The sequence below is a fragment of the Sturnira hondurensis genome, unplaced genomic scaffold (assembly GCF_014824575.4).
Source record: "Sturnira hondurensis isolate 20B ecotype Veracruz unplaced genomic scaffold, ASM1482457v3 Scaffold0024152, whole genome shotgun sequence".
Lineage (NCBI taxonomy): Eukaryota > Metazoa > Chordata > Mammalia > Chiroptera > Phyllostomidae > Sturnira > Sturnira hondurensis.
In genome coordinates, this window is record NW_028096783.1 from 9091597 (window position 1) to 9116346 (window position 24750).

General features: G+C 53.4%; 1 protein-coding gene across 3 annotated transcripts in view; it reads right to left on the minus strand.

Moving 5' to 3' along the window:
- PKNOX2 (PBX/knotted 1 homeobox 2) overlaps nucleotides 1-24750 on the minus strand; it is a 254565-nt gene that overhangs the window by 102123 nt on the left and 127692 nt on the right. The window lies entirely within an intron of this gene.

Here is a 24750-nt window from a genome sequence, read left to right on the forward strand (position 1 = left end):
CAGTCACAGCTCCTTCCTAGTTAACGCCATCTCAGTCTCCCTGTAAAAACACATTTGCGCCTTAGTAAAGAATGTAATTAACCAGCGACATGACAACGGGAGGAGCTGGCTGGGAGCTGCAGCGAGGAGGTGGAAATTCAGACATTCGCCTGAACAAGACTTTCCACCTTCCTTCCAAGGCGTGAGTGTGAGTGTGAGAGCATGTGTGAGCGTGTGCACATCCGTGTGTGCCCTGCAGGGCAGTGAGCGGGCAGACACAGCCTCTGGGACCCCCAGGGAGGAAGGAGCCCTGGGCCGCAGGGAGAGGGAACTGGGGCAGGCTAGGAGGAGGGGGGAGCTGAGAGGAGATCCAAGAGGAGGCAGGGGGTTAATAACTTCCCGTGGACAAACACTCTTTGGACTGAAACCTTTCTCTGCACACTCCACATTCTCCCCAAGGGGAGCTAAGGGTGCCAGACACTCACAGCAGCAGGAGGCTTGGGTCCCCCCATCCCACATTGCCAGCCCTGGAGTAGCCACCTGGAGGGACCCGAGGACCAGGAGGAATGGAGAGAAAGCCTGTTGTGAGCATCAAATCACTGCCACCCCACGCCTGCCTCGGCCGCCCCTCCTACCGGTGGCCTGGCCTGTGAGTTCAGTGGACTATGTCCAGTTCTCCGCCCCCCGCCCAGGCGGCAAACTGGGGAGACAAGTCAGATTCTTCCATCCTCCACTTCCCACTGCTCTCCAGTCAGGGTGGAAGGTGGTCTTTTCTCCTTTGCATTCCCAGTGACTCGACCCAGAGAGGGCCCTGGGCCTGCCTCCACCTCCCACCCACCATGCTGGCCAGCCGGCCCCCGCCACCCAGTGAAGCCGGACTCAGCTTCCCGACTTCATCCGGCCTCTGTCCACACCAGGCCTGCCAACACAGCCGTGAGGACTTTGCTGCCCTTGGTGGGCTTGCAGCCCCGTCACCTCATCCTCCGGAACTTTCAGTGGCTCCTGACTCAGAAGGCACCAACAAACGATCGCTGACTGTCTCACCAAGCGCAGCCGCCCACAGGCCCGCAGGGTGCCCCTACCTGCCTTTCTAGGCTCACCTCTCATCCGTTCCCCACAGCCTGGCTGCCCTCCCCCCAGACAGGCCAGTTCCAATCTCCAGACCCGCGCCCCTCTCCTGCTGCCAGCTCTGCACTTCTGCCTGACCACACCCTAACCGCTGCTCCACAGTCAACTCAAACATTCCGGCTTTCGCCTCTAAAGCCAGGAGCCGTCTTGCCTCCCCGGTGTTTCGGGGTAACACGCCGCCCAGCTTTCCCTGACAGCTCTTGTGCTTTCGGTCTCACGCAGTAGGGTCTCACGTATCTTTCATCTCTTCCCAAACTGTAGTCCCCTCCTGGGCGAAGACTCTGTCTGATGTCTGCACAGTTTTTCAGTTTGCAAAGTACCCTTATACATAATATCTTCTTCAATGTTAAATGCTAAATGCTATATATTTGAATATAGTAACTCAATCTGTATTACCTTTACCAAATAATACATGCTGATGTACAAAATAAATAAGAGGAAGAAATTTTAGGTTCGTGGTAATTGATCCTATGATACAAAAATAACCATAGTTAATATATGGAGCAAAACTCTTCTTATAAACAATGTCAGACTGCCCTGGTGAGGTGGCAGGGTTGGTTGGAGCATCGTCCCACACACCAAGAGGCTGCAGGTTCGATCCCGGCGGGTCAAGGCACGAAGGGAGGCAGCCGATCCGTGCTTCTCTCTCACATCGGTATCTCTCTGTCTCTCTCTCACCCTCCCTCTTATTCTAAAATCAATGAGCCTATCCTCAGGTGAGGATTTAAAACAAAAAGAATTGCTTTAAAAAAACTGTCATACTATAGGTACTGTTCTGTAACCAGCCTTTTATATTTAGCAACATATCATAAATACCACTGCATATAAAGGATATGTATATTATAATCTCAGTGGCTGTCTGGCACTCCATTTATGGATACACTAGATCACTCAGCCAAATTTCTATCGTTGTGGTTATTTCCAGTTTCTTATATTATAGAGAAATAATGCTCCCTCTTGTAGCCATGCTTTGCTCCAGATGTAATCGCTGTCTTAGGGTAAGTTGCTAGAGGTGGAGCTTCGAAATCTAAAGGTGTGGTCATTTAAAGAAATTTTACCAATTTTCCCTCCCTTGTAGGGAGGTCCCACCAGTTTATGAGGTCTACTCTGCAGTGTGCGAGAGACACCCATTCCCTGCAGGGCAGTTGTTCCCATTTTACAGATGTGGGCAACGAGGATGACGGAGGCTGAGCACCAGCCGGCGGAAGAAAACAGCCAGCAAGCAGCTCGTCTCCTGACTGTGGGCATTTTGCTCTCCCGACCTCCCCACCTCTCTTCGCCCTTAGATGTCTTACCAGTCCAAAGGCAGTGCTGGCCAGAGTCAGTGCCATTAAAGGCTGGGCTCCCCGAGGAACGGGCAGAGGTGATGTGCCCTGGGTCGGGGGCTGGACCTGGTGTCCACCTCCCCCACACCCCCAACCTTCCCAGGTGTCTGAGGCCAGGGGAACCTCTGTGCCTAGGTAGAGTTTTACTATGCCCTATCCCACCTGCCCCACTGCTTCAATTTAGCCTCCATCTGTGAAGAACCAGGTGCTGGGGCCTGGGTGTACAAAGATGAAACACACACACACACACACACACACACACACCCTGCCTGTCTTCGGGGTGCTCACAATCTAGATGATGAGGAAACATCTGTACCCTGTGATGTGTGAATGGTGCTGCTTCTAGCTGTCAGTCTCAGTGGCAGGGACACAGGCCAGAGTCTGGGGCAGGGCTGCAGATGGAGGAAGCCCTGCCTGCCTGGTGTGTTCTTCGGCCTCTAAGAGCTGCTGCCACTCTGGTGCTGAGGGGCTGGAGTCCCCTCCCAGCGCGGGCTGCAGTCGGGTGCTGGCTTTGCCATCCTTCTGCCCCAGCTGCGCCTCTGCCGCCTCCCACACCCCGGAGGTGGCACTGAACCAAGGAGCCCGGGCCCCTCCGAGAGGAATTGCACCCATGTTGGGGAAGAGAAGTCCACCGAACTCCCCACTTGAGGACTAACAAAATGTATGCTTGAGAGAGGAAGGACGGTCTGAGGGGACACTGAGTGTCCCACTCAGGGCACGCTTCAGGGCTACAACTCACATAGATTTCCCAGAAGTGACAGCGGCCTGGTTGCTGGCAGCCTAGAGGAAGCTTCCAGGCACAAATGCAGCCTGTAACCTCCTTTCTCTCGCTGCCAGCCATTCCTCTCAGCACAGGGAGGCAAGTCACACGGCAGGAGCACTGGGGGGAAAGAAAACTGGCTGGGCTGGAGGGAGAAGGTTGCCCGGGGTCACCGCCACCCTTCCTACCCCAGCCACCTCTCCGAGCCACTTCCCCTCCACACTTGAGCCTGCCTTGCCCTGAAGGAGGGGGCCTGGGTGTGCCTCTCTAGATCTGGGCCAGACAGAACCCATGACCTCCCCTTTTGTTGCCATTCAAAGTCCTTCCCCCCTAGAGGTGAGCGGAGGCCTGCAGAGTTACTGCCCTGATCCTGAGCTGGGCCCCGGCTGCCTGACGGGCAGGGGGACAGGCAAGGCAGCAGCCAGACCGAAAGGGGAGGGATGGGCAGGAAGACACGGGCTCTGTGTGACCTGGCGGGCCAGATGTTCAGGGGACAAATAAGGAGCCAGGAACTTCATCCTGAAGGTAAAGTCCCTTCTGTACCCACAAGGTCTGCAAGAAATGGAGCAGCTCCAGCCCCTCCTCCTTAGCTCTGATCAGCACCCCCTGCCTACCCCACGTCATTCTTCCAGGGCACCTCTGACGGGGACAGGCAGGCAGCCCCGGGGAGCAGCTGCGCCTGTTTTGCCAACTTGCACTTTACACTGTCTGCAGATGAACAGGACAGGGGTGAAGATGAGCCACCGGGCTCTGTCCAGAAAGCCAAACTAAGACCGGTCCTTTGACCACTTTGAAGAATTTGCCCCACCTTGGTATCTATCCCAGGAGCAAACCCCCCCAAGCCTTCCTCCACATCAGCGGGAGAGCCTCAAAAGAGTCTGTTCTTTCCCCGGAGCCCACCCAGGGCTGTTCTCGCCTAAGCACAGTGATGGGCATGTGTGTGCCTTCTAAATCCTTTCAGACTTGAACCTTTTCTCCAGCTACGTCTGGCGACTGCTGTCTCACAACCAAACTCATACCATGTCAGAGGCCTCTGTCCCCTGCCCAAGACACATGCCCTTCTGGACGGCCACATGTTCCCCCATCTTCTCCGCTGTCCAGGTCCTACCCAAGCCTCCAAGACAAATTCACATCCTACCTGTCTCTGAACTTCTGCAACTGAGTGAAGTTGGCCCCTTGCACCTGCACCCTGTGCTCTGCCCTTAATCTGCCTCTAGTTTGTAACCTTCCGATTTCCGTGTTAATCGAAATCTCCTCAATGACACCGCACATCCTGAGAACAAGGCCCGTGTCTTTAATTTCTCTGTGCCTTCCATTTATACCCGGGTCAGTACTACAATCATGTAGGTCGTTGAAAGGGTTATTCTTACCACGGGGAAAAAGAACCACTACTCTGGCTGATGTGGCTCAGTGGATTGAGCACTAGCCTATAAATGGAAAGGTCACAGGTTCGATTCCTAGTCAGAGCACATGCCTGGGTTGGTTGTGGGCCAGGTCTCCAGTTGGGAGTGTGTGAGAGGCAACCAATTGATCTCACACATGTTTCTCTCCCTTTATTTCTCCTTCCCTTCCCCTCCCTCAAAAAGTTTTTTAAAAAAAGGAACCACTATTGGAAAATATTACAGCAAATCAATGCTTAGCCACTTCAGTGGAGAGTTTGCCTACCTGGTTATTATCACTCATTGTCAAAGCCATTATAGTTCTCTGTACTTCAACATGTCTCTGAATTGAGAGCTTTTGGCCAAATTATGGGTTAGTTCGTGTCTCCTACACAATAAGTGAATGTGGGAGAGAGAATACAGTGGGGTGGAAAAAACTCTGAAGTCCGACGAACTAGGATTTCAGGTCAGCTCTCCTTCTTACCAGCTGCCTGGCCTGTGTCAGTCTTGGTTTTTGCATTTCCGTAAAATGGGAACTCCCTAACTCCTGATGCGCTTCCTGGTATAGCGAAGTACTCGGCCCTGACACAGACTAAGCTTTAATAAATGGTGACTATCGTCTTTCACGACAGTGACAGTAATAACAGTTTGTTTAGATCTTATGTGGCAGAATCCTGCTCATCCTTCGAGATCCAGCTCTGTCAAGTTTTCCTTCAACGCCACCCTGCCCCACACAGGGTAGGTCCTTCCTTTCTTTCTGTCCCCCTAATAGCTGGGACCAGCTCTCTCTTAAAAGAAAGCCATGACTTCCAGGCTGTGTCTCACTAAACTATTGCCTCGTGCTCCTGAAGGCATCCCTCCCATGAGCTCTGAGCTTCCTGAGCCAGGTGTTCCCACCCCCGAGCTTCCAGCTCTGGCCTGGCCTGGCCTCAGGCCCCATGCGTGTTTGCTAAGGGAGAGGATGATGAATGAGCAACAACGCCAGAGCCATCAGGAGACCTGGCAAAATACAGAGACTGGTGATAGCAAATCCATCATGGAAAGCAAATGTCCCTTTTAACTCAACTGAGACCAGCCCTACATGTAGGGAAGTCACTGAATTTTCCCATCAGGATTTATTTTCCTGGGGAAAACTTCGGCCCCACCAGAAGCCCTTTGGAAATCTCCGGAAAGCCCTCCTGTCTCCATCCCTCCTTGCCCCCCAGGTGGGCTCAGTCCCTCCCCTACTCCCTGCTATTCCTCTCCTCAGTGAGCAGACCCTCTGGCTTCACCCGACCAGGCTGCTGGGTGACCCTGGTTCTGAGCCAGCCTTCCCAGCCCCAGAGGCTCTCTCCAGAAGCAGGAGAAGGCCAGCGCACTTGGAACAAGCTAATCATTCTGTGTGGCCCCCAGAGTGAGCGATCTCCGCTGTCCTCCTCTCCACCTGCCACACCTCGGCTTGGCCCGCGGCCTCCCAGACAGTCTCCCTCGGGCTGTGCTGCAGCCACAGGGGCCGCTGAGGCGGCAAAGAGCATCCTGCGCACAGTTCTCCCAGTACTTATGCCCCAGACTCTGCCTGTCTGCTTGCCAGTCTGTCTGTCTGTCCGTCCCACTAGATTATATAATCCTAGACTGATGTGTACCTTGGACATATCAGGCGTTCAACAAATACTGGTTGAATAAAGGAGTACATGGATATATTTAGCAGAGGATATTATTTAACCCTTTCAACAATCCTATAAAATAGGAGGCTATTAGTCCTGTTTTTATTTTAAAATGTTTTTACTTATTTATCTTTAGAGGGGAAGAGAAGGAGAGAGGGAGAGAAATATCAATGTATGGTTGCCTCCTGTGTGTCCCCTGCTGGGAACTGGCCTGCAACCCAGGCATGTGCCCTGACTGGGAATCGAACCGCGATCCCTTTAGTTGGCAGGTCCGTGCTCAATCCACTGAGCTACACCAGCTAGGGTTGGTCCTGTTTTTAAAAGGGGGAACTGAGCTTAGAAAAGTGACTCGCTCAAAGCCACAAAGCTGGTTTAGGGTCAGAGGGAAAGAGCAGAGTCCAAGCCTGAGCACGCTGGCCACCCATCCACCCACCTCCCCACCCACCCCGCCAGGGAAAGGTGCTAAGAGGCCGGGCGGCTTCTGCTGCCTGCCCGGCTTGGAAAATAAACAAGACAAATCCTTCTTCTCATCATTTGGTGAGCTGGTGACATTTCGTTCGACAAAAAATCAAGGAAAAGCCTCTGCTGGGACCAGTTTTGGGACAAGGCTGTGATACTATCGCTTTATTGAAAGAGGATGCTAGGAACTGGGCTCTGGATGGCCTTTTACACGGAGTAATTAGGAAATGAGAAATTACTTCTTGAAAAGAAATAGTGATCTACACATGGTTACAGCAATAGCAGTGGCAAGAACACACATGCATGCACACACACATAAATAACCCCAGAGACACACTCACAGACCTGCGAAGGTGCGAATTCTGGCTCACGGTCATGGTCATGGCCGAACGCCCATGAAGAAGCCCAGAGAGGCCTGTGGGATCCATGCAGCCCTGTGGACACACCCACCAGCGAAACACTCTGATGGCCCTGACTTTGCCTCCCAGGACTTCCAGGGTGAGGTGTGAATTTCCCCGGCAGGTGAATTTCAGTCACTAAGGAATGCACCGGAAGCATGACAGGGAAGAAATTCCTCTCCCTGTGCCTCCCTCCCCTTCTCAGGGCCCTGGTCCCTCCCACAGGAATCCCACAGGCATGCTGCCCCCTGAGGACCTGCCACCCAAGGCATGCATCCCCACCTGGGGAGATTTACACCTTGTGTCTCACGGAGGCTTCAGTCGTAACTGCCCCTGGAGGACAGCAAAGGAGCGAGGACAAGGACGGGAAAGGGCATGTCTGTACAATTCCCTTTCAGGTGCTACTCAGAAATGAATCTCAGATATGGAAGGGGCGGTACAAGAATTTTATTTAAAATGCCTTTCTCCTGTGCTGGCTGGCTGGGTCAGTTGGCTGGAGCAATGTCCTGGGCACCAAAAGGCTTTGGGTTCAATCCCCGGTCAAGGTGCATACGGGAGGCAACCGATTGATGTTTCTCTCCTCCAACCCCCTCTCTCCCTTCCTCTCTCTAAAATCAATAAACATGCCCTCAGGTGCAGATCTAAATAATTAAATAAATACATACACACATAAACACATGCATAAATAAATAAAATGTCTTTCTGCCCGGGCTGTGTGTGACGGGTTGTGTGAAGGGCTGGGAGTGGAGAGGGTGTATGAAAGTCAGAACCGCTCCAGCCGCAGTGATTTTGATCTGCGGTGGGAGTGGAGGCCAGGATCCCTGTTCTTGTATAATTAGCCACTGAGAACCTCGGAGAGGCCAGGACGGCACGGGACCCAGGAGGCCTGGCACTCTCTATACCTTTCCTGTAGCAGCTTGGAATGGACGTCGGGCACATTGCTACCTGGGCCTCAGCATCTCCATCTGAGACATAGGACAGTTAGGACCGAAAGGTCACTTCCACTGGGTTTGCATCTGGAGGCCCTGGGCGCTGCCATGGCCAAGGTGGGTGAGGCTTTGCCTTGTGTCTCACCCACCCTGTGTCTGTGGATGATTTATATCCCCCGGCACATCCGGCCACACCCGTAGGCTTTGTGCTTGAGCTTCATCGTAATTCTGTGCAGCTACAAGTGCCGGAACCAATATTCCCATTTTACAGATAGAATCATCAAAACTGAGGCTTGAAGTGTTTTGGCTAACGTCACAAAAAGAATCATTACTGATTCAAATTCCATGGAATTAAAATCTTCCTTTGGGCATCATTCCCCTTACGGTGGGGAGGGGGTGAGGTTGGCTGCAGAATGCACAGCCTACCTCGAAAGCCCTGGAGTTTGTCTGGAAAATGTTGTTTTTCTGTTGCCCAGGTTGGACTTGTTAAATAATAACTGTGATTTCAAAGCTTCTGCCACCTTTTTTGCACCACTTAGGGTGGAGGGCCAGGTCAGATGGTCTTTCTTGTAGGAAAAGATTTAACATCTTTGGCTATTGAAGGAGAAACCGAGCCTAGTCTGGGAGAGGGAAGATTAAAGAAAAGGAAACTCAAATGTAACTCATTCAACAAAGGCTACAACATGCCAGGAACTGTTCGCAGGAAGACATCTCAGCATTCATGGGGCTTACGCTCTGGCTGGGGGAGAGGACGAGAGCAGCAGACGGATGACAGGAAGGCATGGAAACGCACGTGCAGTGTCAGACAGTATGGGCAGAGGGGCAAAGGTCACTGGAAGGGAGTAGACTGCCAGGACTTTAAAGTCCCACTAACTTCCCAGGAAAACGAGGCCAGCTCTCCAAGGCGGAAGAGTGCAGAGCTTGGAGCAGAAGGGAGAGAGGAGAAGGTGCTGGGAAACAGGCCAGGCCGCAGGACAGACAGACAGACAGTGAGAAGCTCCCTGCAGGGACAGGAGAGGAGTTTGCAGCCGGCAGCTCATGTGCGCAGGCCAACTGGCTCCTGCTCGGGTATCCCCAAGGGCTGGGACTCGGGGGTGCCACGAGTGAGTCACCTGGAGGGCAAAGTTCAGGGACCAAACCTCCGCAGGGGCCTGAAAACAGGATCGGGGCAGCGCCTTGACAACCATGTTAGAAAGCGATGGGATTCTAAGAAGAATCAGGAGTGGCCAAGCCTGTTATTTACGTTCTGCTTATCATGTGTTTTTGTTATGAATTTTGATTTTTTAAAAAATATCACATTACTGCTCTGGCCAGGTGGCTCAGTCATCCCACACAGCAAAGGGTTGCAGGTTCGATTCTTGGTCAGGGCATGTATGTAGGTTTTAGGTGGGCTACCCGGTCGGGGCGTGTCAGGCAAACAGCTGATCAGTGTTTCTCTCTCACTTGGATGCTTCTCTCTCTCTCTGTCCCTTCCACACACTCTCTCTTCCACTCTCTCTGAAAGCAAAAAACCTATCTTCGGGTAAGGATTTAAAAATACTGCATTAGAATAGTTCTCTTGATTACTGAGTTTTTGGTCCCCCTCAGAGTTCCTGCCTGAGGTGAGCGAGCTGGCCGGCCCGAGTGAGGACAAACGTCTACGCAGCAGCTTCATCACAGCGACAAAGGGCAGGGGCCACGCCCCCTGGGAAAGCTGTCCAGGGAGAGGGAAGGAGGCCACAAAAGCAGGATGGGGAGAAAGGGAGCAGGGCCTTGAAGCAAGACGTGACCTGGAGAATACGCACGCCCTTCCTCTCTTGGGCTCTGGGGAAGCGGAGCCTCATGCAGTGTAGGAGGGAATCTGAAACTGCTCTATTGGGACACCCTTTCGCACTGTAGAGGGCTTGTGGCCACGCTGGTGACAGCACAGAGCTACTGGTCCCCGATCTGCCTCTGCCACGGTACACCGTGCAGGCTCAGGGCCAATCGGGAGCCCCGGGAGTGAGGGTGCTGAGTAGCCCTTGGGCCCCGCCAGAGTTATGCTGTTGCCATGGCCCTGGCCTGGTTGGGGTGGGGGTAAGGGGAGGGGGAGGGGAAGGAGGCCATTAACTGCCTTCTCTCCACGGGAAAGGAGACGGTAGCACCTGTCACATGTCTGCCTGAGGAAAGTGAGTTGTAGGGACACGGGGTGGAGGGGAGGATGGAGGGGCAGGGACGATTCGGCAGGCCGAGGCCCGAGTCCAACACGCACGGCAGCACGCCAGCACGCCAGCCTCAAGGGGAGCGGCCTCGCCCGAAGCCAGCCTGCGCTCCTCATGGTTGCTGCTCCCTTCTCTCCAGTGCCTTCTAAACCGGACCATAAACCCGTGACCTTAGACAACTCACTCCCATGCTCGAGAACCTTATAAATTCTCTTTTTAGATTTTTGTTTATTGATTTGAGAGAGAGAAGCAGCAACTAGTTGTTCCGCTTATTGATTAGTCCATTGGTGGCTTCCTGTATGTGCCCTGACTGGAGAGAAAATCCGAAACCTTGGTGTATTGGGATGACGCTCTAAGCGACTGAGCTTCCCGGCCAGGGCAAAAACCTTATTTAAAAACTAAGTCACATAACACGAGACCTTTCATGATATGGCTCCTACCTAACTTTCCAGGCTTATCTCTTATAACTCTCCTCTAGGCCAGGGGCTAGCAAGCTCCACTCAGGCAAACCCCGAGGGTGTCTGTTTTCGTAAATAAAGTGTTACTAGAATATAGCCACGTCCATTGGTTCAGTACTATCTACCGCTGCTTTCCAAGACAGTGGTGGAATTCAGAGTCGCAGCAAAACTCCTGAACTGAGTGCCGTCTGAACCTTTCCACAGATCACTGAGCCTGGTCTGCGGTGGGGCAGTGCGCTGCCCTCTCATCTACAGACTCCACGCACAGACGCCTCTGCTCCATTTCCCTGCTCAAGTAGCTGCAATACAGCTCCTCCTTCAAAGGCTCTGTGTAAATATTATTTACCCTGTAAAGCCTCCTGAGTTTCTATAAAGAATCACTCACACCCCTCACAGCCATGGCACATTACCTAGGCGGTGGCCCTATATTCAGCGCCGAGTTTTTTCTGACTTCTGGGAGTTCACTGTGTCCCATTTTAGCTGCCCCTGTAGGCAGAATGCCCAAGGGCACAGACGGTGGCAGTGGGTGTTTGCCCCTCAGAGGAGCCTTACCCACAGGACATGACCAACTGATGCTTGCTGGAGCGAGAGAAGGAAGGGGGCTGGTCCTAAATGAGTCTGAGGCGGTGTCTGTAACAGCAGCAAGCTGGCACAGCCAAGGACAGGGGAGGCAGCAGCCAGGCAGAGAGGAGGCACGGGCCACTCCTGGCCAGGGGAGGTAGCCTGCTTGTGTTGGAGTCCTTCTGCCCACACACTCAGCGCAGGAGGCCCCACAACGCCTGGAAGCCCCCAGGCGCCCTGGCACTCCACTTCTCTGGCTCAAGGCAGCCCCCACCACATTCCTCCCAGTTCTGCCCATCCAAACACTCAGGGGCCCCCCTGACATCTCCCAGGCAGGCTGGGGTCTCCATACACGGCTGCCCCCACCTACGTGCTGTGCCTGCCATGGCCAGCACAGTCATGGCTGCCTGAGTCTCGGTCGAGCTAGGAAAGGAGAGACATGGCTTCGAGGGCGATGGCTTATTTTTGTGGGTTCTGAGCTGAGGCTGAATATTGATCAGAATTTAGATAAACACCTCCTGTCATAAAGCTCCAGCACATTCTACAGACGTCAGCTCACCAAAGTGGGAAACTAAGGGACTGAGATGACCTGTGGACACAGTGGCGTTCTCCCTCAGTTCTCCACGATGCAGCCAGAGAAAGCTTTCTGAGGTGCAACGCCCGGGCCACCCCTCCCCTCTCTTCCCCTGTTTCCAACATGTCACTGGCTTCCTGTCCCTCTTAAGATCAAGGTGGACGCGCTCACCACGGCCTGGAAGGTCAGGTGCCTCTGGCCCCGCTGCCCCTCATTGGCTCTCTGTCCAGCCACCCAGGCCCTTGGGCCCTCCAACAGGAGGTGCTTCTTCTCACGACGGGAACTTTGCACAAGTGTCTCGTCTTCCTGGAAGATGCTCTCCCCTCATCCACTTTCCAGTAATAACGGTTTCACTTTCTCAGCTCACCTCTTGGGCCAGGGAAGGCTCCTTTGGATACTGTGTCCTGTAATTCCATTTGTAATCAGACACTTGTTTGGGATTGAGTGAGGCCTGTTTTCTCCACCAGGCTGTGAGCTCCATGCGGGCAGGGCCCGGGGCTCAGTTTGCTCACCCAGGATCCCGGGACCCCGCGCTCCGGCAGATGGGGGAGTGATCATCCTCCCAGCGTGAGCCCAAGGTCAGCAAGGTGACCTCTCTCTCCGTTCCTCAGTGCAGTGAATTAGAGTGACTGGGAACCGGAGCTAGGGATCTGATCCCTCTTTCAGCTCTTCCTCCTGCTCCGTCTCCTCACCAAGCTGCCTTTCGGGTCCCTGCAGAGAAGGCCCTGTGATGGAGTTCCCGCAGGCCCGGGCACGTGCTCTGACTTCTCAGGTCAGGACAGGGAGCAGAGCCATCAGGGCGGATCCACAGGGGGCGGGGCCAGCCAGGTGGGAGTGAGGGGGGTGAGGCAGGCCTGTTTCCCCTGCGCTCCTTCCCACGCAGTCCTAGGCTCACAGGGAACCCAGCAGAGCCTCTTCCATAGGTCCCACCATCATCCCTCCCCCCCCTCCATTTGCTATTGTGTGGTGTTCCCGGTGTTGCATGGTGTTCCTGGTGTATAGTGAGTGTTCCCGGTATTGTGTGATATCCTGGTGTTGTGTAGTGTTCCTGGTGTGCAAGGACACCTATCCCCACTGCAGTCCAGTCTCCTTGATGAGAGGGACTCTGCCCTAAATGACTTTCATCCGCCATAGCCCCTGGGACAAGGTCCAGCATGTGGGGAATATTTGTGGATTCCTGCTCTTAGGGGACGTGTGTACAGTCTTGGGATATCTGCCTGCGATGGACAGATTCAGGCCTGGGCATGGGGTAGTGCCAGGGAGCTCATGGGACACTGTGGCCCCAAGTGTACAGAAAGGGCCAGCCAGTGTGCCAGACCAACACTAAGGCCTTCTAAGTCCAGCTCACCACTGACTAAGAAGCAGCCCGCTCCATGGGCGAGCTCATCTGAAGTGCAGGAAGGACAAAGGCTGCCCGGGTCTGGGGGAGGACACACCCCTCAACACCCCCTCCAGTGGCTGCTGCAGCTGGGGTGGGCCAAGTACACAGGCTGGGGCCCCACCTGGGAGAAAACAGAGCAGCTGGCCCCGTGCTGGCACCAGGCCTGCTCCCATGAACCCAGGGCCCGCCCCTAAATAATGGAAAGTGCATATGGCCCGAGGCAGCGACTCTGAGACTCCAAGGCCTGGCCTGGGGCAGGACAGGCCACCAATGGTCTGGTCAGAGCAGAAGGATTAATAATGCATCAGTTTCAGTGCAGAGAGAGGGTTTTTTCTGCTTCACGAACAGCAAAGTGAATGTTTGAGCATCACGGCAGGGGGTTAATGAGGACTCTGATTAGCTATTCAGATTTCTCCACACGCCTCAATCCATCTTACCCTGGAGGGGACAGGGACTACAGCCCAGCCTTCTCCTCCCTCCACTCTCCATGGCTGGGCTGGAACAGGGGGCTGGACAGGACTCTAGAGGACCCAGCCCAGCCCTGACCAGAGGGACCACCAGCCGGGTGTGGCACGGGCCACAGGGGGGCTGGTGAGGGTGCTGTCTCGGGCCTAACCAGCCCACGGGGGCACCCCTGCTGCACCCAAACTCCCCTCTCACACCTTTCCCCAACCCAAGGGGAACACTCTTCTTTCCTCTCAGGCGAGGCTGCAGACTGACCAGTGCTGATCCAGCATCCACCCAAGGCCCTCGGCTGGAGTTGTCCCCTGGGCTGGGGGGCCAAGGGGTATCCTCACCCGAAAAGCTCTGCCTCTGAGTCCAGGCTGGGTTGGCTCAGGGAGGGAAGGTGCGGACTTTGGGCAGCACTGCCTCCTCCCCGAGCAGCTGCCGGCCTCCTGCAACAGTCCCCATCCTTGTTTCCCCCCTGGGGACACCAGGCTCGTGACAGAGCCTGTTCATCGAGCCCTGACATACAGGGCACGAAAGATGGGGGAAAGCCTGTGGAGAGGCAGCCTGTTCTCAGGAAGGGACATCGCTGGGCCACCTGGACAGGAGCCCCGGGCATTTCCCGCTGTTATAGCACAGACGGACTTCTGAGCAAGGGCTCTCCCTGCCCTCTGGCCCCCTAGCTTCCAGCCTGGCTGCCGCAGCCCAGGACCCAGATCCAGACCCAGATCCACAGGTAAGAGATGTCACAGTGGACACAGGCTGCAGCTGGGCAGAGATCCTCTTGGTACCGTCACTGAAGTCCCCCAAATGCCCCTCTCTGGAGGTTCCTGAGTTGCTGCCCCCTCACATCAACTCCAAATTTGCACATTGCACTTTGAAGGCCCTTCAATTCTCCCCAAGGCCAGGGTCTGTCTTTCACCTCCTTAGCGCCCACAGGTCGTCTTTGGCCCTGCACCCTGACTGCTGTGGGCCAGGGCCTTAGCTGTCTCTCCTAGCTCATTTGTCTGGAATAAGCACAGCAGGCATCCACGGGCTTCCTGAGTGTCGCCCCTGTGCCCCGCGCTTCACCCGGGGTCTCACTGACCCTCGCCACCTGTGAGGAAGGGGCTTACACTGCCTCCAACAGGACTTCCTGCCATGGAGTGTCCTCTGTCCACATCTTCTGTGCTGTGGGCACCGTGGACTATGGAGCACTTGATCCGTGCCCGTTGCGGCTAACTCAATATTTAATTTAACTGAATTTAATTTTAATTTATACAGACGCATGTGGCTGCCAGCTGCCGAATTAGACAGCACAGACGCAAAGGGGTCAAGCAGCACCCTCAGGGTCCCACGGTGCCTGGGGGCCAGGAGCCAGACAGGCTGTGTGTGTCTGCCCAGAGGGCAGACGCGAGTTTCTCCTCCGCTCTCCTTGAGGCCTGACCATCGGGCGCAGGAAGAGGCGAAGGCCCAGAGTAGGGGAGGGGGTGGAAGGGAATCAATGAGTCTGGGGGCTCTCCTGCCTGCCGCCCCCCAGCCAGGGCCCTTGAGGAGGCTGGACGAGGGCCCAGCGCTGAGTCCCACCCAGGCTCTGCCCCCGAGGTGCTTCGAGTTCACCTGAAAGGCAACACACACCTCACCCAGCATAGGGGGGTTTGGATGCGACCCCTAACTCCACCCCACCCCACCCCAAACTCAACCCCCCACCTATGAGCATGTCATCCCCATTTTGCCTGCTGTTCCCACATTTGCTCCTGCTGCTTGTCGTTGGGGACGAATGGCTCCATCCTTGGGGTGGACACTTGGAAGGGAAACCTAGAAAAGCCCCTACCTGTCTTTCCCTCCCGCACCTTCCCGCACCTCTCCTTTCCATGACATGCTCTTTCTCCCTCACGACCTGTTTTTAATCCTCACCCAAGAATATGTTTTTTTTATTGATTTTAGAGAGGAAGGGAGACAGAGAGAAAGAAGCATCGATCAGTTGCCTCCCGTACGCACCCCAACCAGGGATCGAACCAGCAACCTGGGCACATGCCCTGTCCAGGGATGGAACTCGCAACCTTTTGTTGTATGGGACGGTGCTCCAACCCACGGAGTCACCGGACAGGCCTCCCTACATGTACTTTAAACACCCCTTCGTTTCCGTCCCCTTTGGCCACCTTCCCATCGCCCCCCTTCCCATTGCCCCAGGCACCGTGGCCTCTTCCCTCTCACATCACCACCTGCTCCAGCCTTAACAGGCGCTTTCCGGAGTCCCAGGGGCTCTCTCGGCCTCTGTGCATTCGCTTCTGCGGTTCTCTCTCCCCGGGCGCCCTTGCCCACCTCCTCTACTGGACAACCACACATTCCTGACGTCTGAGCATCCTTGCCTCTGGCAGATTGTGACCCCTCCTCCTCACTCCTGTGGCCCTGAGCTCGCCTCTTTTGTGCTGCTCACCTTACTGATTACACGGCATTCTCTGCGGTCCCCTTGGTGGCCTCCTCCTGTGTGCTCAGAGGGCCTGCAGTGTCTGTTCCATGGCAGGGGGGCAGGAGGAAGGGTGCACGTGTGGCTCAGGTGCAGCGGTCACTTGAGACCTAAAGCACCTTCTGCCCCTGCCTTCCCTGGCACTCAGTGTGAGTTCTCACAGCCCCGACAAGGCTCAAAGACGGCCTGACTCTGCCTCAGCTAAAACGGCCTTGGGTCTCCCCAATACCTCTGGCCTCACATCCTGCCCCGCCCCTCGTCCCAGGTCCTTCCAACAAGACACATTACTCACAGGAGCACCAGGCACTGCCTGCAGGGAACCTCGGTTTCATCAGGGAGAAGGCAACACACGGTGCACCCACCTAGGGGCCAGAGTCACCACACATACGTGGTTCTTTCCTACACACAGCGCTCGACCGCTTACAAAGCAGTGCCTTCCGTGCTTTCTCTTCTGAGCCTCAAGACTCTCACGTCAGGAGGGAGCTCGGGCAACGTTTCTCCAGGTCATAGGTGAAGACATGGTGGCTCAGAGAAATGGAGGGACTTGTTCGGTCTCAGAGTGCTGGATCCTGGACTCAAAATTCCCAGGCAAGGGCAACAAAAGAAAAATGAACAAATGGAAGTATATCAAACTAAAAAGTGTGTACAGCAAAGGAAATCATCTATAAAATAAAAAGACAACCCACAGAATGGGAGAATATATTCACTGATACATCTGATAAGGGGTGAATATCCAGAATTTATAAAGCATTTACAAAATTCAACACCAAAAAACAAACAACCCAATTAAAATATGGGTAAAGGCCCTGACTAGGCACTTCTTCAAAGAGGACATACAGATGGCCAACAGTCATATGAAAGGATGCTCAGCGTCACTAATCATGAGAGATGTAAATTAAAACCACAGTGAGATGTCACCTCACACCTGTCAGAATGACTACCACCAATAAATCAACAAAGAGCAAGGTGGTCGATGCAGAGAAAGAGGACCCTGGGCACTGTTTGCTGGGAGTACAGACTGGTACAGCCACCGTGGAAAGCAGCATGAAGCTAGCTCAAAAAATTAAAAACGGAACTGCCTTTTGACCCAGCGATCCCACTTCTGGAAATATATCTGAAGGAACCCAAACACCAATTTGAGAGAATGAAAGCACCCCTGTGTTCATTGCAGCGTTATTTACAATCACCAAGATACGGAAGCAGCCGAAGTATCCATCGGTAGATGAGTGGATAAGACAACTATGGGACATTTACACAATGGAATTCTACTTGGCCATTTAAAAAAAGAAAGAAAATTTTACCCTTGTCAACAGTATGGATGGACCTAGAGAACATTATGCTCAGTGAAATAAGCCAGTCAGAGAAAGACAAATACCATTATGATTTCACTCATATGCGGAATCTAATCAACAAACTGAACTAACAAGGAAAATGGGGACAGACTGAGATGGAGAGCAGATGACAGCTAGTGGGGGGAGGAGGTTAGGGGGTGGAGGGATCGAGCAAAAAGGGGAAAAGGACTCATGGATGTGGACAACAATGTGGAGATTGCTGGGGGGAGGAGGGTATAATGGGATTAAATGATAATGGAAAAAATACACTGAAGATTAAATTAAAAAATAGATTCAGATCTTTGGTTGTAAGTTCAGTGCTCAATCTATGGGGAGGATGGGAATGTCAAAAATAAAGTCTGCAGTTTGGAGGGGGTGCAATGAGTGTATTTGAGGATGTGCTGTGTTTAGCACTTTTTAAAGATTTTATTTATCTTTAGAGGGGAAGGAAAGGAGAGAGGGAGAGAAATATCAATGTATGGTTGCCTCTCGTGCGTCCCCTGCTGGGAACTGGCCTACAACCCAGGCATGTGCCCTGACTGGGAATCGAACCGTGATACTCTGGTTTGCAGGCCCACGCTCAATCCACTGAGCTACACCAGCCAGGGCCTGTGTTTAGCATTTTGATGGGGTCCTGGGACAGAACAGAAAGTGTAGAATGAGTGCCCGGGCTGAACCCTCCACCCCCAGCCTGCTACACAGTCCAAGCACCATCTCGTTTCTATACCTTTGGACCCTCCCCAGGAATTCACGACCTTTCCTGCATGTGACTTCTGCTGTTCTACCCAGCCTGCCCATCCATGCATCTTCCCCGGATCTTTCCAAGCAGACACAGTCTCTGCTCCTCTGGGCTCTCATAGCACTTATATATATCAGCGTTGCCATCTTGGGCTCATCCTTGTCTGAAGCCACAGCAATGGGTGCGCCCGCCTTCTCCACCATGTTTAAGGCGGGGACAATACCTGTTCACCTCTGCATCACCCACAGTATCCAGAACCGTGCCTTGGGCATCAGAGGTGATCAGAAAATATTGGCTGGGTTGAACTTCATTGCTAATTATATTTGTAAGGAGGGCTGGTAAAAGAAGGTTAACCCATGTCTTCCCGATGGTGAAATTTAATGGACGTCCTATCTTCTGTTCGCATGTTCAAATCTGAGCTCCGGGATGATTGAAAAAGTGCATGTGCAAAAGATGAGAGGAGGGGCTGATAAACAAGAAGCCAAATGGGTAACCCCGTTAGCAGTGCTCTCAGAAGGCCAAAGACCAGAATGAACCGCATTTGAGACCACCTCCCACCCCACCCCACCCCCACATGCATTCTCCCTCTCCTCTCTCTCTTAAAAAGAAATACTTAAAACAAAATGGAAAGAGAGGAAAAAAAAGAATTGAGACAGCTGTAGCCTGGGGCAGACATGTGAGGTAACCTGACGACAAAGGGAAGCAAACAATTTAACTTCCACTTTGCTTTGTTTTCTGCAAGGACATCGGCCATCAAACCAGGGGGAAGAAAAACACTTAGAAAGAATTCAGGTTTGAGAGCTGAGGAAGCGATAACTGAGTACCTTAGAGCTTTAAATGAAGTCAAGGCTGTGGATCCTAGCAAACGACCTCCTGTGTGGCAAGGACTTAAAGACAGGATTTTAGAACCGCTGTTTGCTGTTTGTGAACTGATGAAAAGAAATAGTTTTTAGGGACAGAAATATGTGAAAGTGGTATTTTCATGGAGTGGTAAACAACAAATTCTGGAAGCCAGATAACAACAAGCTTAATATTAGTCATGAACAAAAATTCTGCATTGGATTAATTATGGAAAACATAATGGCCAAGAACAAGGATTGCTTCATTGAAAAAGCCATGTCAAACCAACTTCATTACTCCTTTTTTTTTCACTACTCCTTAAAAAACCATAGAATTCCTAAGTTTCCCTTTCTATAGGTAAGGAAAACTCTGAGAAGTATCTTGATTTCAGCAAGATATCTGACAACTTCTGTGATACCTTTCTTGATGGGATAAGAGTGAAGAGTAAGGTGGATGGGAGAGTAAGTAGGTGAGCTTTTAGCTAGAACCATGACTGCCTCCAAGCAGTATTTTTTAAAGTTTTTTAAAAATTGTTTTTCAAGTACAGTTGTCTCCACTTTCCTGCTCCCACTTTCCCTGGCCCCATTTTTAAAAGATTTTATTGATTTACTTTTAGAGAGGGGGAAGGGAGGGATGAAGAGACAGAGACATCGATGTGTTGCCTCTCCTACGCACCCCAACTGGGAACAGGGCCTGCAACCCAGGCATGTGGCCCTGACCAGGCGTCACACTGGCGACCTTTCACTCTATGAGACGACGCTCACCCAACTGAGCCACACCGGTCAGGGCTCCCAAGCAGTACTGATAGGAAATTTGGGGCTGGGGGTAGGTCTTTCATGTTGTAGTAAGCACCTTTGTCCTGTGGAGCATTTTCACCAACAATTTGTACGACGTTGTGGACAGGGCGCTTACCATGGCCCACACTGGAGAGGCTAGTTAATGGGTTTAAGGAGAGAATTAAGATGGAAAAAGAGCTTATGAGGCAGGAAACGGCTGAAAGCAAGGTGATGTTGAAGAGAGAGACATTCTTAGAGTGAAATGCAGACCATGCCCACGAGGGAGGTGGAGCTTAAGAGCATGTCATGCGGAAAACAAGGGGAAGCTTGACTGAAAACCCAACAGGTATCAGCGTTTGTTATACGTCGCCTGCCACCCCCAAGGTAATTGCAACCTTGGGCTGCATGCCTACGAGTCCAGATGAAGGAGGCGCTGGTTCCAACCACACTAGGGGACCACACTTACCTCCCGAGAGGAGCGCTGTTAATATGACATGCATCTGGGGAGGAAGCCAGGATGGTGAAGAAGGTGTGCGAATACACACGTGCAGGACTGTAGACCTCCGGAGGGGCCCACGTGTCGCCCTCCATATGTAAAGAACCACTATGTGGGGGGGTGCTGGCCTTATCCTGGGCCGCCCAGAAAGCAGAACTAGGACAGGAAGGTAGGAGTGGTGGAGACGCATTTCCCGTCCATGTGAGGGCGCTCCACCAGTGAGCGCAGCCCCAGTGTGGGAGCCTGGCTGTTGGAGAGGCCTCCCCACCTGGCAGGTCAAAGCTGTCGACCTCCAAGGCCTGTTGCACCTTGAGGATGTGATGAGACCCCTGAGTGAGGATAATCTTTCTGATTGGGGCAGAGCCTCTCTGGGGTCTTCGAATACATTGCCAAGGCCACCATCTCCTCTGCCGGTGCAATAAATCTGGTTCTGCCTTCTGGGGACCTGCTCTTGGGAGGAAAAAGCCAACGCTGTCCCTCACATTTCTCATGGAGACACCCCCGCTCCCAACAGCTCTAGGAGGAACGTGACTCCCACTTAATCTTCCCCTAGGCTGTGAGCAGCCCTGGGCAGAGACGGGAAAGAACAGCAAAGGTCTGGCTGCCACCCAGGGAGCTCAGGGGGCCGGTGAGGCTGTCTGGGCCCAGCCCCGGCATAAGCCGGAGGGCTGACCACCATGGCCAAGGGCATGGCCCACAAGCTTATGACTTGTCAGAAGGGCAGAGCAAGAAGCAGTCAAGAGCCACATTCTAAGGAAAGCCACCCCAATAGACAAACGGTCTCCTGGGACCCTACACTCAACACACGAAGATGTAAATGAAGTACTGGTACCTGTGAGGGATCCCTGGTTCCAGTCACCTTTACCCTTTGCTCACCCGCTCCCCCTTCTCAAATAGCCACCCCCTTCCCAACCGTGTCTGCTCTCCTAGCCCAGCTTACCCGCCAGGGCCCACCCTTCCTGGTCTCTCTCTAGTCTCCAAATCAAAGGCATTTCCCATTGCAGTGCTCATCACATTCTGTCCAGAATTATGAGGAGTTGCGTTTGTGCCCAAGGTGCCCCCCTCCACTAGCAAGCAAGCTCCTTGGGGGTAGAAAAGGGTCTTTGCATATTACAAGCCTTGCATATTAGCGGCAAGATGGCAGCTGGCAGACCATTGAACTGGTGGCCTGAGGTTCTGGTCCTGCTTGGACACCAAGCCCACTGGGCCTCACGCCCCCGAAGGATGAAATGAGTACGGCAGCAGACCCTTAAGCTCCATTCAAGCTCGTACCTTTATGAATTTGTTTTTAAAATGTGGGATTAGGTATTTTCCCCTTTATCACTAATGTCAAATGCTGTTCATCTCATGGTCTGCTTTTATTTCTGGATCATTTTCTGCTGTCACTCATCCAGCCCTGTATCCATCTGTCCATCCATCCATCCATCCATCCATTGGTCCATCCACACAGCCTCACCTCCAGCCAACATTTATTGTATCCCTCCTCTGTGCTAAGTCACCAAAAGACTAAGATGGGCACGCTGCTCACGAGGAAGGCACGCTTACAGCAAGGACACAGCCAGGTCAACCAGTGACAATTACAAGGCGATGAGTGCTGTCGGAGGGGAGCGTAAAGCACGCTGGGACAACAGGGAAAGCGATGGGGACAAGGATGCTGTAGGAAATACTGAAGCCACTCAGCACCCTCTCCGCCCTCTCACCCTGCGGCCTTCAACCCTCTTTCTCAGCCCATTCTCCCAAAACAGCTCTGAGAAAGCAGAGACGTGTGTGAACCCAAAGCAGAGAGCAGAGGGGACTGACCCCCCAGTGCACAGAGTCGGGGGTCAGGCCTAGCGTGAGCCCAGCCCCCTGCCCAGCTGGGCTCGGGGCTCAGGTTCAGAGCCTGAACTTTGCAGCGTCGCCTCTCCCCACCCCCACTGCAGCAGCTCCCTTGACAAGTCATTTATTCCTCCATAACATTTGCTCGAAGAAACGTTACTGCTGAGTTATAGCCGGGACCATTATCTCACAATAACTGTCTGGGAAATGTTAATGTTAATGCATGGATCCTGCGGAATGCCACATTAGGGGTTTTATGGTGGACATAACATTTTTATGAACTTTTTCTCTGGTAGCATCAGTCTTTGATGGAAAGAAAGGAAAAAAGCAAAAAAAAAAAAAAAACAGACAGTGGAGAGGAAGAAAGGGAGCCGGCCCACAGAGAAGTGGCCCAGGGACCAGACGTGCATCTGATAGCACTGGAGGCTGAGCCACTGAGCGCCACGTGCCCTGCTTGGGGGTGGGCGGGGGCCTGCTTGGCAGGGCTCCAGTGGGCCGAATATCTTTAGTGTTAGGTATTTGTGAGTGGGGAGCAACCAGCCAAATTGGCAACTGGTGGGAGACAGGGTCTACTGGGGCAGACCCATAAAACTTTCAGCCCATTCAGCCACCTGCTGCCTGGCAGGCATTCATTCAGTGCCAGTGGGGACCGAGGGAGAAGTGGGAAAGGTGCATGAAGCTTAGTGGGGTGGCCACCGTACCGCCAGGGTGTGGGGAGAGATCCCTGGAAGAGTCACTCTGAGGGCTCACCTTGGGAAGTGATGGCTGATGGCTTAAGGAGACTTTAATTTCTGCCATTAAAAGGGGAAAAAAAGGAAAACAGAATCTTGAGAATGGCAGTATTTTACACCTGGCTTTTAGAAAGGACTAATAAAGGCAGTGTTTAGCATTTTATATCCTGACTCAAAAATAACGATCTTTGGTTCTCATCTCAGACATATTTTAAGTGAGCTTGTGTCTCTTACCTCCAGAATATGCTTTCGGGAGGTTGGATTTACAGCTGTGTTCTTTACCTGCCCTGGGCTCCAGTGTAAGTCCCATAACTACTGCGTCAAGGGCTGCTTGCCTCTTCGCTCCTCTCCTAGCCCCCTCTGCAATCGCCCTCGATGCTGTTACTGCAATTTTTCCTACAGAGTGCTGTTTAGCTCTCGACCCTGCAAGACACCCCACACCTGTCTCCAGCCATCCCTCTGAGTACATGGAAACTTGGGCTGGGGGTGGGGTGGCAATGCTGCTCTGAAGACCCCTCCCCAGCTGTGCCAAAATCACGGCCGAGAGTCAGCCCCTGTCCAGACCGTGCACGCCTGTGAGCGGGGCCGGGGGTGCAGGTGGGAGCCTGGGGGCGGGGTGTACGGTATCTGAAGCAGGACGGGATGCAGGCAGTTGGCAGGGGGCTGGCCCTCTTCGAGGACACAGATGTGGGCTTGCTGTGAAAACCCAACCTGTTCCCTCGGTTTGGTACAAAGAGCCTGTACCCGCAGGGCAGGACCTTCAGGTTCCAGTTCTGTAGTCCTGTGACTGACTACATGACCTCAAACAGGTCACTAAGACTCCAGAGGTCATTCTCCCCCGTAAGGGGCTGAGGCCTGAGTGGCAGTTTCTGAGCTCTTCCCGCTCGGGGACTCTGTGATTCCAGTGCCCACCCAGACCACTGGGGGTTGCTCGGGTGGGCATGGGTGTCTCGGTCACCTCTGACGCGAGGAGAGTGCCTCGGGGATTGGGTGAGATGGGTTAAATCCAGATTTCACCACTTCCCAACTCAGAGAATTTGAACAGTTTTTTTTTTTTTAATAAACCCTTAGTTTCCACTGTTTGCATGTGAAAAGGAAACTGCCATGCTTGCCTTGCAGGTTGGTTTCCTGAGGCTAACCCGCCTCCTAACGGGCCCAGCAGTCTGCTTTCCCGTTCTGAACTAGAATGGGAACTGCATGAGGTCAGGGATGTGGGTTTGTTTCTTCAGAGCATTCATGCCTAGGACAGCACTGGGCACACAGCAGGCCCTCAGCCAGCATTCAGTGAATGAAAGAATATCAGAGTGGGCCCGGGTGAATATTCGTTCCTCAGCATGTCCATCCTTTCCCCAGTCCAGACCCCAGGGTATTTGCCCTAAAGCTCTCCAGCCAGGACATTCTCTGGGCTTGGGGAATTTTCAAGTCTCTTGCCCCCAAATGCCAGTTTGAGGGGTGTTGGATGTGTTCACGACCCGAGAGGCAGACGGCATTAGCACAAGCCCTCACTTCTGCTAGAGCAGGTGCACCCGGACCAGGCAGCGCGCTTGGAGCCCGCCCCTTTCCCAGCACACTCCGCCCCTCCCCAGGTGGCTCCCCTCTGTTCTGGGCTGCCCCTAGCTGGCTCCTGGGGATCTCCTGCCGTATGTTTCATTCCACCTTGAAACTGCGTGCTAATTGTTCTGAATGAACTGTTGCAGCTGGAAAAGCAGGCCGGTCATTTACAGACCTTAAGATAACACTCAGCTTCCCGTAAGTGAGGGGGTTTCCAGGGAAGGGAATGGAAAGTCTTCCTTTTGGGGCCAGAGCCAGGCAGGGTGGGTCCTGGGGCTGGGGCTGCAGCCAGGGCCTCAGCTCCTCTCGCTCTCTGCCCACGGGGGCCATTTCCCAGCAGCCCCACCTGAGCGGCGTCTCCACATATGCCCAGAGCTGTTTGCTGATTTGCCGTGGCTGCTGAGGCTGCTCCCACAGC